At 36.1% G+C, this 9458-nt stretch overlaps 1 protein-coding gene and 1 long non-coding RNA gene across 2 annotated transcripts in view; one reads left to right on the top strand and one right to left on the bottom strand.

The window, feature by feature from the left end:
* Positions 1-9458, bottom strand: part of LOC106935977 (glutamate receptor ionotropic, delta-2-like) — a 32521-nt gene that overhangs the window by 11128 nt on the left and 11935 nt on the right. The window lies entirely within an intron of this gene.
* Positions 205-792, top strand: LOC106935978 (uncharacterized). The gene is made up of 2 exons (XR_001422025.1): positions 205-300; positions 703-792. It is a non-coding gene; the product is annotated as an uncharacterized LOC106935978 (long non-coding RNA).

Below are 9458 nucleotides of genomic sequence, written 5' to 3'. Positions count from 1 at the left end.
GACACAAGAAATAGACAGTTGGTAAATTTTGCAAAAGTAAAAATAAGATGTTTACTTCTTGGCACTTGGTTACCAGAAAACGCGCTCATCTCTTAGCAACAGAATAACAACAAATATTGGTATTGTTCAAAATACATAATATTTCTTCTGCTCTTTTGAAATACTGCTTATCTTACACAACTACTTAACAAGAATTACTTAACAAGAATTGTGCAGTTGGTGAATTCTGCAGAAAAGTGATTTTTTTTTTTTTTTGACATTGGTGTTGAATATATTATAAAACCGACATTCAACACATAAGTAAAAATCTGATTTATACTTCGAGGCAATTCGTTTGCAGAAAATAAATAATCTCTTAACAGCAAATTAATTATTGTTAATAAAACATAAGCTCTTTTGAAATATTGCTCATCTGCTTAGACACAAGAAATAGACAGTTGGTAAATTTTGCAAAAGTAAAAATCAGATGTGTACTTCGTGTCACTTGGTTACCAAAAAACATGATCGTATCCTAGCAACAGATTAACAACAAATTTTGGTATTGTTCAAAAAATATAAGATTACTCCTGCTATTTTGAAATACAGCTTATCCTATACTACTTATCAAGAACTGTGCAGTTGGTGAGTTTTGCAGAAAAGTGAAAATGTTTTTTTTCTTTTTTTTGTTATTGCTGGTGAATAAAACAGACTTTCAACACAAAGGTAAAAATCTGACTTATACTTTGTGGCAGTTCGTTAGCAGAAAAAAAAAGCTCATCTTTTAACACCAAATTAATAACAAATAATATTGTTTATAAAGCAGAAGCTCTTTAGAAATACTGCTACTCTTACACAAGTACTTAAAGAATGCTTTTTAAATAAATATTTTAATAAAGTTTACCCCAAATAGCAAAAGCTACAACAAGTTATCCATTAAAGTTTAGATTTCTGAAAATCTCAAATACTTTTAGCCTGCAGTACTTGTGAAATTTCCATTGTGTTGTAAAATTAAACAGCATCGTTACATAATAATAAACTGTCTTATTTGTTCTTGGGTTCTCTAAGTAACTCTTCCATAATTTCTAGAGTGCCCACTTTCACAAGTTCCAAGATCCTCACGGTCTGCCTTTTTTGTACTGTTCCCTGAGTTAGATTTAGCATGCAGCAGTGTTTTTCTCAGCAGCAGCTGTTGCAGATGAAAAGAATTGCTGACACTACAGTATAGAACTACTTGGAATTCATAATCATAACTTTTTCTGTAATGCTACAAGTTGGAAAAGCTGAACAGAAGCTAACTTACTTTGTCTAAGAGTATAAATTGATATCAGCGTTCTGTACATAAACCATCTACTTAGCAAGTCAAAACAGTAATTGAGGATACATACAAGGCAGCCAATGATTGGCGAATCAGGGAAACTGGGAAAGACTGGGACCAGTTTTAAATAATTAGATAAGGTGTTTGTCCATGTGAGCAATTGCAAAACATTGTCTGGCTTTTATGTTGCTTCCTCACTCGTTGTAATGGCTTCTATCACAATGAGTGGCCTTTGAGCCCATGTAGTAAAATATTAGTTTCACTGGGGATAATTTTGTCTTAGCAGCTTCAGCCAGCAGTAGATACCAAAACAGCAGTACGTACGCAAAACATTTGCTCATCATCAGAAAGTTAAAAAAAATTGGGAAGAAAATGTGATTATTTATCACTCCCAATGTAATTGATTAAACCTGAACCACACTGTGAGTGCAGTTTTTGCATCTTTATATAGCATGTCTGAACTGCGGGTGCAAGCTGGCAAGCAAAAATGTCTGTGATAAGCATGGTGAAAAGCAAGCGTAGATACAAAGACAGAAGACATTGCTTGTCAGATATTTGGAACATAAGAATATAAGGTAAAGATAATGTAGATAAAATATCTTCCAACAATGCTGCAGAATTAATAAGTAATTACAGCCTAACCTCACTTTACTGCAGCATAACACCATTAGGTCTGGATGACTTGCAGCAGTGCATCTATGTAGCCCAGAAAAAGTGATGCTGATTATAATTATCTGCTGCATGTTCCGCAAATTGTGCAGGCAAAATATGTTTTCATGGGATAGATTAATGCTGTCGGACAGTAGACAATATTTATGCAATTAAACCAAAATGAAAAACACCACAAATATTGTGATTAGGAAACAAACCTGAACATGAACAGCCACCAGAGACAATAACACCATCGGGGAACCCAAGGGATATTAAAGGTAAAACAAATAAAAGGAAATGTCCTCTGCACAAGAACATTTTCCAACCTCAGTGTTGTAATAAGTTATTATGCAAGTAAGTAATATACTTTTTTTCAAATTGACAAAGTAAGATTAAAAGTAATACTGGGCTGACTGAGTTGGAGAATGCATGGCTAGTGGGAGACGGAGTGCCAGAAGTTGCATGCCGATGTCAATTTTTTTTGTTGTTGTTGTTCATGCAATTTAGCACTTCTTATTTGGAATTTTTGTGGATCAGGCAGTTAGTGTATGCAAGCATCTGACATTAATGGATGACTGTGTACAATGTTATTCATTTATTTTCTATACTTAGAGATCTGAAGAATCGGGCTTAAAGGTTTATAATGAGTCCCACCCATGACCTGTTAAGAGGTGAAAAAATATGGCTAATTGTGTTAAAATTGGCTCTATACCAAGACTCTCCACTCAAGTCTTCCACTCTACTACAACCTTCGGATGCATCTCTGTTCTAACACACCAGAACAAAATGCACAAATAACCTACTAAACATGTCATGAAGGTTGGCCTGGTAATGACCCATAATTTTGATTCAGATGAGCTGGACTGGAAATGTATCAAAAAGTTGCAGGACTTTGGCTCTGTAGTACTGGATTCCTGGCATACACCATTTGATCACTGAAGTGACTTTTTTTTTTTTTGTTAACTAATCTCTATGCCACAGCAGACTGCAGCACTTGAATTAAAAATGTGTCACAGTCTTTATATTCTGCATATTCAATACATAGTTAACTAAACTATTCCTATGTGTAAGAGCTTTAAAAACTTGTCCTGCAGAAATACACTCATTTTTATTTGGCAAATTAGCTAGAAATATGTCACAATAGTATTGCTGCATTATATGTTATTATTGGGACTCTGGTAAAAAATAATTGACTAAGATGGAAAAGGATCTTGATTTCAAGCACCAACCACTATAATTACTCCTATTAGAAATTATTTTTGTATGATCACAAAACCAGGACGCCAGTGTTAATGTTTTACAGTGACTCATCTGCTCTTAATGAGCTACATTGTAAGTCAAGGTAATCCTAATTGAAGCACTTTGGTTGAGACCACTGCTAATGATGCTGGCAACAGTGAGAGAGGTGCCACTCTCTCACTGCTGAGAGAGAGGGAGAAAGGGGGAGAGAGAGAGGGACAGAGAGCGCAACCGAGCTAAACTTCAGTATGTAAAGCATCAAGCTAATGATCTATTTGATATGGAAAATGGATGACACTGTCGTCACTGCCAGTGTCACATATGAGCAATTAACCGGATTGATTAAAGTTGTTAAGGCCACAAGTGCTTTGGTGATAGAGTGATTCCATCAAGGCCAGAATTTTGAGGTTCTTTGTGATATCAGCAGGAGAGACACAGTGCAAATACTGTGCTTCTGAAAGCAAAACCCTCCACACACAAATCCATGGAGGTCATAGATGCTGCAAAACATAAATAACACCTTGAGTTTAGTCTGCTAAATAGGGACCAGAGGACACAGTTTTGAATGTAAGTATATTAGTGTCTTAGAAAAAAAATAATAACATGCACAAATATAAAATATTTACAGTATTTTTTTTTCCTCTCTTCTTTCTCTTTTCCAATCACCCAAAGGTCAATTTGCAAAATTGGCGTTCCACATGCAGATATTCTATTCTTGGAGCTTGAATATTTTGTATGGTGCTCCCCCTTTTCAAAGGACAAGGCTTGAGCATGTATTAGTCCACTGAGCACTTTGTACTAGTCCAAAGTCAATGATAGCCCGCTATCATTGACTTTGAGACACTTTCCATCAAGGTGCTTCAAGACCAGTCAGTGAAAAAAAAATAAAGAAAAGATGAGTAAAATTGCCACCATTCTTGCCCACCCAGGAAATCATCTGTTTAAGAAATATTTCTCCGAGAAACTGATTAGGTCCATTAACACCATCACTACACATCAACTGAAAAGACTGTTACCCCTGTTCACCTTACTTAACCTACCTAAGTCTACCAAAAAAAAAAAAAAAAGATAAAAAACATAAAATATCTGCAAATTAGGTTCAGTCTTTGCAGCTTCCTGGAAGTCTGTCAGAGCCTCTTATTCTTATTTCCCCAGTTCTCATTAACTTTCTGACTTGCAAATTTTACCACCCAATAAATAAATAAAATCAAGAAAATTAAAAAAAAACAATAGGTATTTTATATTCTCATATTGCCAGACTGCATAAATTCACTTCATATAACGTTTCCTTGTTTATTTTTTGTCACTTTTGAAAAAGATTCATTCATCCGTCCGTCCTGAACTCCAAGAGCTCCCTAACATCCCTAGTGATTGATGCTTGCGCTCAGGCTGGGTGTGCTTGATTGTTCATTGTATCATCATAATGGGAGTTTTTTAGTGTCTTGGAATCCTTGCTGCTAAATGTCAATTTTGATGGAGGAGTATAAGTGTAACCTGCCGTCCTTGTTCCATCCATTTAATGCCAGAGTCGGGCTCAGCATTTAATAATATGGTAAAAATAAATTATGCCCAGTGGTGCAACATTTATTAAATTTATTAAACATTTAACCTTTGTTTTCACAAAACTGCCTGTTAACTCAGACTAAACATTTAGTTTGTGGGTCAGATAATTACGAACGATTATATTGGGGTGAGAGAGAGAGAGATTTGCACATCTTGCTTTGTTGCAAAACATGCAAATCAAAGGACCTTGCAACTGTCTTAGCTGAAGCACAGCATCACTGTAAAACATTGATGGTAAAATGCATCACATTAAGAGAGAAAAAAGCCATTAATCCAAAAACAACTTGAAATACACAAAAAGCTAAAGAAGAAAATCAGTTCCCTCAATGAAGTGTTAAATTAAGCAACTCAAATAAAAAAAATCCAGGGGAATATGCAATACAGCACCTTGGGTTTTATATAGGAGTGAAGAAATAACTCATCTTCCAATCAGTTTTTCTGCTGTACTCCAACTAAAGGGTCCGTTTCTGCAGCTCAACAAATGGTCATCCTACAACCATGTGCAAATACTGAAGTAACATTTCAACACATCTCATCTTCTCATGTTTGAGAAATCCTTGAATCCCTTATGGAAGCCACAAGGAGATGCTTGCTCATATAATGCGCCGCCTATTTAGCCAATGCTCCACCTTGAAGTTTCAGTCTCCAACCTAGATTTCTCCAACACACATGGACGTACAAATACATTTTAAATAACCAGACTAGTTGCAACAGCAATTATCAAACACCTAGTAAAAGAGTGAGTAGGCCTGTCACGATAACAAATTTTGCTGGATGATAAATTGTCCAAGAACTTATTGCGATAAACAATAATATTTTAATATTGTAGCAGTGATAATGGAGTAATGATGCAAGGATCAATAAAGTTTAAATTCTAATGAACATTTAAATACTGGAACTGCAAATATCCAAAATAAATAATAAAGTAAATTATGAAGCCGACAACAAATAAAATGAATTATTAAGTCTTTGTAAACAAAATTATCTTTCAAAAAAGGGATAGTTGAGACCAAAGCACCAGACTGAAGACTTTTATCACTACATTTTTGGTAATAATAATAATAAAAACATTTTTAAAAAATGATAAGCAAATGAAAAGTATTGAGTTTCTTTTAATTTGTCATGCGATTAATTGATTTAGTGTTTATTGTAATAGGCCTAAGTGTGAGTCTGCTGAACTTATACAATCTACTTCTCACTTAACGCAGTTAACAGTTGTAATGGCGAGCTGAATGGGAGTGTCAGAAAGGGTCAAAGGTTCTTAAAGAGACAGAGGCCTCTTCCAAGGCATCATCTACTGCTATGATACAATGTCAAATTTCTTAAAAGTTATTTTTATATGTACAGGATGTCATGGCAACTAGCATAGTTACTTGATTGTAGTATAAAATACCACTATGAGCCTGGAGAGTACATAGTGCTATTTTATAGTACACATTAATAACAACATCTCACTCATTGTGCAACTATAGATAATGTTGGTAATCCCAAAACTCAAAATGTACATACTGAATGAACTTTTTTTCACCAATTGAGCTTTCTTCTATTTTAATTTGCTTTATTTTTGTGATGGGTACACTATGTCACATTCAAGAAGTTATCCATAGACATGTTTAGTTAGCAAAACAAAACAACAGTTAGCGTAGAAATGGGCAAAGCTATATTTTACGGTCGGGAGTTATGAAGATCAAAAGATAAATCTATCAATAAATTGAAAAACCTTTTAAGATATCTGCAACCTGTTCTGTTTTGGTGTTAACGCTGTTTGTTTTGTCTTTCCCTCAGCAGCTACCTCTGGTGATCGTTACCCCTGCCTCAGGCGTTTTGCTGTTCCATACCTCACAGGCAGTGATTTTTAAAAAATAAAGATTTATCCTCAGATGGAACGCTTGGCATTTCTAGCGAGCCCAGGTCAAAAGCATTAATTTCTCAGTTGAAATTCTGCAAGCGTGTTTTGGAACTAAGATCTAGGTGAGGAATTTACTGCGGTTGTGGATATTTATCCCCATGGGGTGGGGGGGGGGGGGATTAAGTTTTAGGCCTTGAAGCATCACACATCAGTTATGTCCATTGCTTTAAATCCTCTTCACGTTAAAAGTCCATCTCCTTTCACCTTTTTTCTGCTTCATTTTTTCTTCTTTTTCCCTCTGTTCACTTCCTTTTACCTCAAAGCCTCTTGGCTTCAAACTCCTGGAGTCCCCACAGACAGCTTAACAAACACTTGTAAAAACCCAACACTCTATTATAAAAAGCTTGGCACCTTTCAGGTGTGCATGACCTTTCATATGTCCTCAAATCATCTCTAGCTGCCCATACACTGCTGTACAACATCAACCTGTCTTTCACACAGCTAAACTATATAGACTTATTATTTTTCACCATTTTCTCTGCCCCCTCATCAGTTTATTTTTTAAGCAATGTTTGTCTGGCTTTATTGCACCCAAGTTGCTCAGAGTATTGCATTAGTATTTGTAGAAAGCTGCAAAAATGCATTTTAGATAAATGCTTACTTAGTTCAAATAAACTGCTTTTCAGTTCATATAGCAGCACTACATATTAGATGAATTAAACTAGCAACAACTTCCACCACATTTTCATCACATCAGTCATTATCATCCTTGAATTTAGCTAATTAAAATGTCTCACAAATTAATGAAATCCTTTTTATTCAGTCCACATTACAACTCACTGACCAGTTTTCAAATACATACAGTACATTGCAAAAGTATGAATGCCAATTAATGCTCTCTTTGCTCAGCCTTTCAGCTTAGATGATGGATGATGTCTTGAACTTCATCTCTGATCTATTTGGTGTGCTCCTTGGTCTTCATAGCAGTGTTTGTTCACCAATGTTCTCAAACACACCTCTGAAGCCTTCTCAGAAAACTTGTATTTATAATTAGATTAAATTACAATTGACGATGTTGTGTTGTTCACCTTTTCTAAAGATTTGACCTGCCGATACAGATTTCAGCTGTTTCTAATTTATCACTGCATATGTTTATGTTATTTTCTTATTATAACACTCAAAGGGTAGAAGCTACACCCTGAGGTAAGAGTTTCTCAGGAGTGGAGTTTGCTTTGTGTTGATCTTTTTCTGTCCTTTACATTTCCCCACCAAATCTGTTGCGCCCTTAGATGCCTCTGCTTTTCTTCTCTGCGCTTTTTTTTTTATTTTTTATTTTTTTTACTTTATACATTTTCATTCTCAAATGTCTTTTGTGCTTTGCTCCAAAGTGGAACCATTCAGTGTTAAGCATGACTGCTCTGCATGAAGTTTGAGATTCTTTTATATGCTTTATGAATGAGTGCTTTCATTTGTCTCCATCCATCTAAGTTTTCTTTTATCATCATCAGTCTTTAAAACTCTCTCTTGGCAGACTTTGAATGCAAAGTTTCAATCCCTCTTTTAGTTTCCTGAGCCTCACAGGTCTTCTTCTCCAGCAGTGTGTCTGGATTTCAGGATCATTAGAGAAAAGACTTAAATCAGATTGACAGTTTCAAAGATAGGAAACTAAGTACTAAACAGAAATTGTAAAAAAAATATCAGTGGAAACATGCAATTTATTATTTTTTGATTGATGCTTCTTTTTTGTTGTTCACTACATGCATGCTCGGTATGAGGGACTGCTGCAAAGCCAACAACAACACAAGCAAATGCCTGCTGTCGCTGCACGCTCTTACAGGAGGTGTGAATGCCACGAGTCAATGACTATGCTATCTGCTTGGTTTCCTTAGACAGAGAAAGTTTGAAACTAATGTGAAGAAGTACCTGAGCTAAATGTCCTGTTTGATAACTAGAATCAATTGGAATGCATATGTGATTGAATTGAACCCACTTTTTTCCTCAAATTTTCATCAACTTCTGCATTACTGACACCTTAGTTGGTGCAGTAGTGGCTCTCTCTGGGATTGACTGCAGACAAAGAAGAGGTAAATGGGCAGGCGCGCTCATGAAGCTTTGGCAACGGGGGATTCTGCGCACCTTTGCCCTCAATCCACCTGGCTAATGTCTGCTCCCTGGCTAACAAAATGGATGAACTGTTCCTTCTCAATTCAATAAACTCAGACTTCCATTGATCTGCCCACAGTTTCACTGAAACTTGGCTCGGTGAACACACCCCGGAGAGTGCACTTCTAATGCTGGAGTTCCAGCTGCTTTTAGCGGACCAAAGCGCAGAGCTCTCAGGGAAAAAGATAGGAGGTGGAATCTGCTTTTACATAAACAAAGGCTGGTGTACATTCTTTATAGAGTGTAAAACCCTTTTATTCACACAGGGAGTTCTCCTCCTTTGTTTTGGCCAATGTTTACATCCCACCACAACCCTGCACATCAGAGACTCAAAAAGCAGCTCACTGAGCTAATAAGAGACGTGGGAAAACACCTAGACTCTTTTGTTTTTGGGGATTTTAAGAGCGCAAACCTCTCCAATAAACTTCCTAAATACAGACAGAATATCAAGTGTTCAATCAGAGACAAAAACATACAGGTTCATTGTTACACAGGTTTAAAAAAAATGTAAGGCATTCTGGTCATTGTCTGCTTAGTCTCCTTCTGACCTACAGGTGGAAATTTGAAACTTCTAAGGCTGTTGGATAGGACTGTTAGGAAGAGGATGGAGCAGAAGTTGCAGATCTGCTTTGATTTCACAGATTGGAATGTTTATGGCAGTGTTTTTCAACCACTGTTCCGCGGCACACTAGTGTGCCG

The sequence above is a fragment of the Poecilia latipinna genome, unplaced genomic scaffold (assembly GCF_001443285.1).
Source record: "Poecilia latipinna isolate Pla-1442-1.1 unplaced genomic scaffold, P_latipinna-1.0 Scaffold2054, whole genome shotgun sequence".
In the NCBI taxonomy this organism is placed as follows: Eukaryota; Metazoa; Chordata; class Actinopteri; order Cyprinodontiformes; family Poeciliidae; genus Poecilia; species Poecilia latipinna.
The sequence above is the reverse complement of the archived record's forward strand: the minus strand, read 5'-3'. Positions and strand labels throughout refer to the sequence as shown.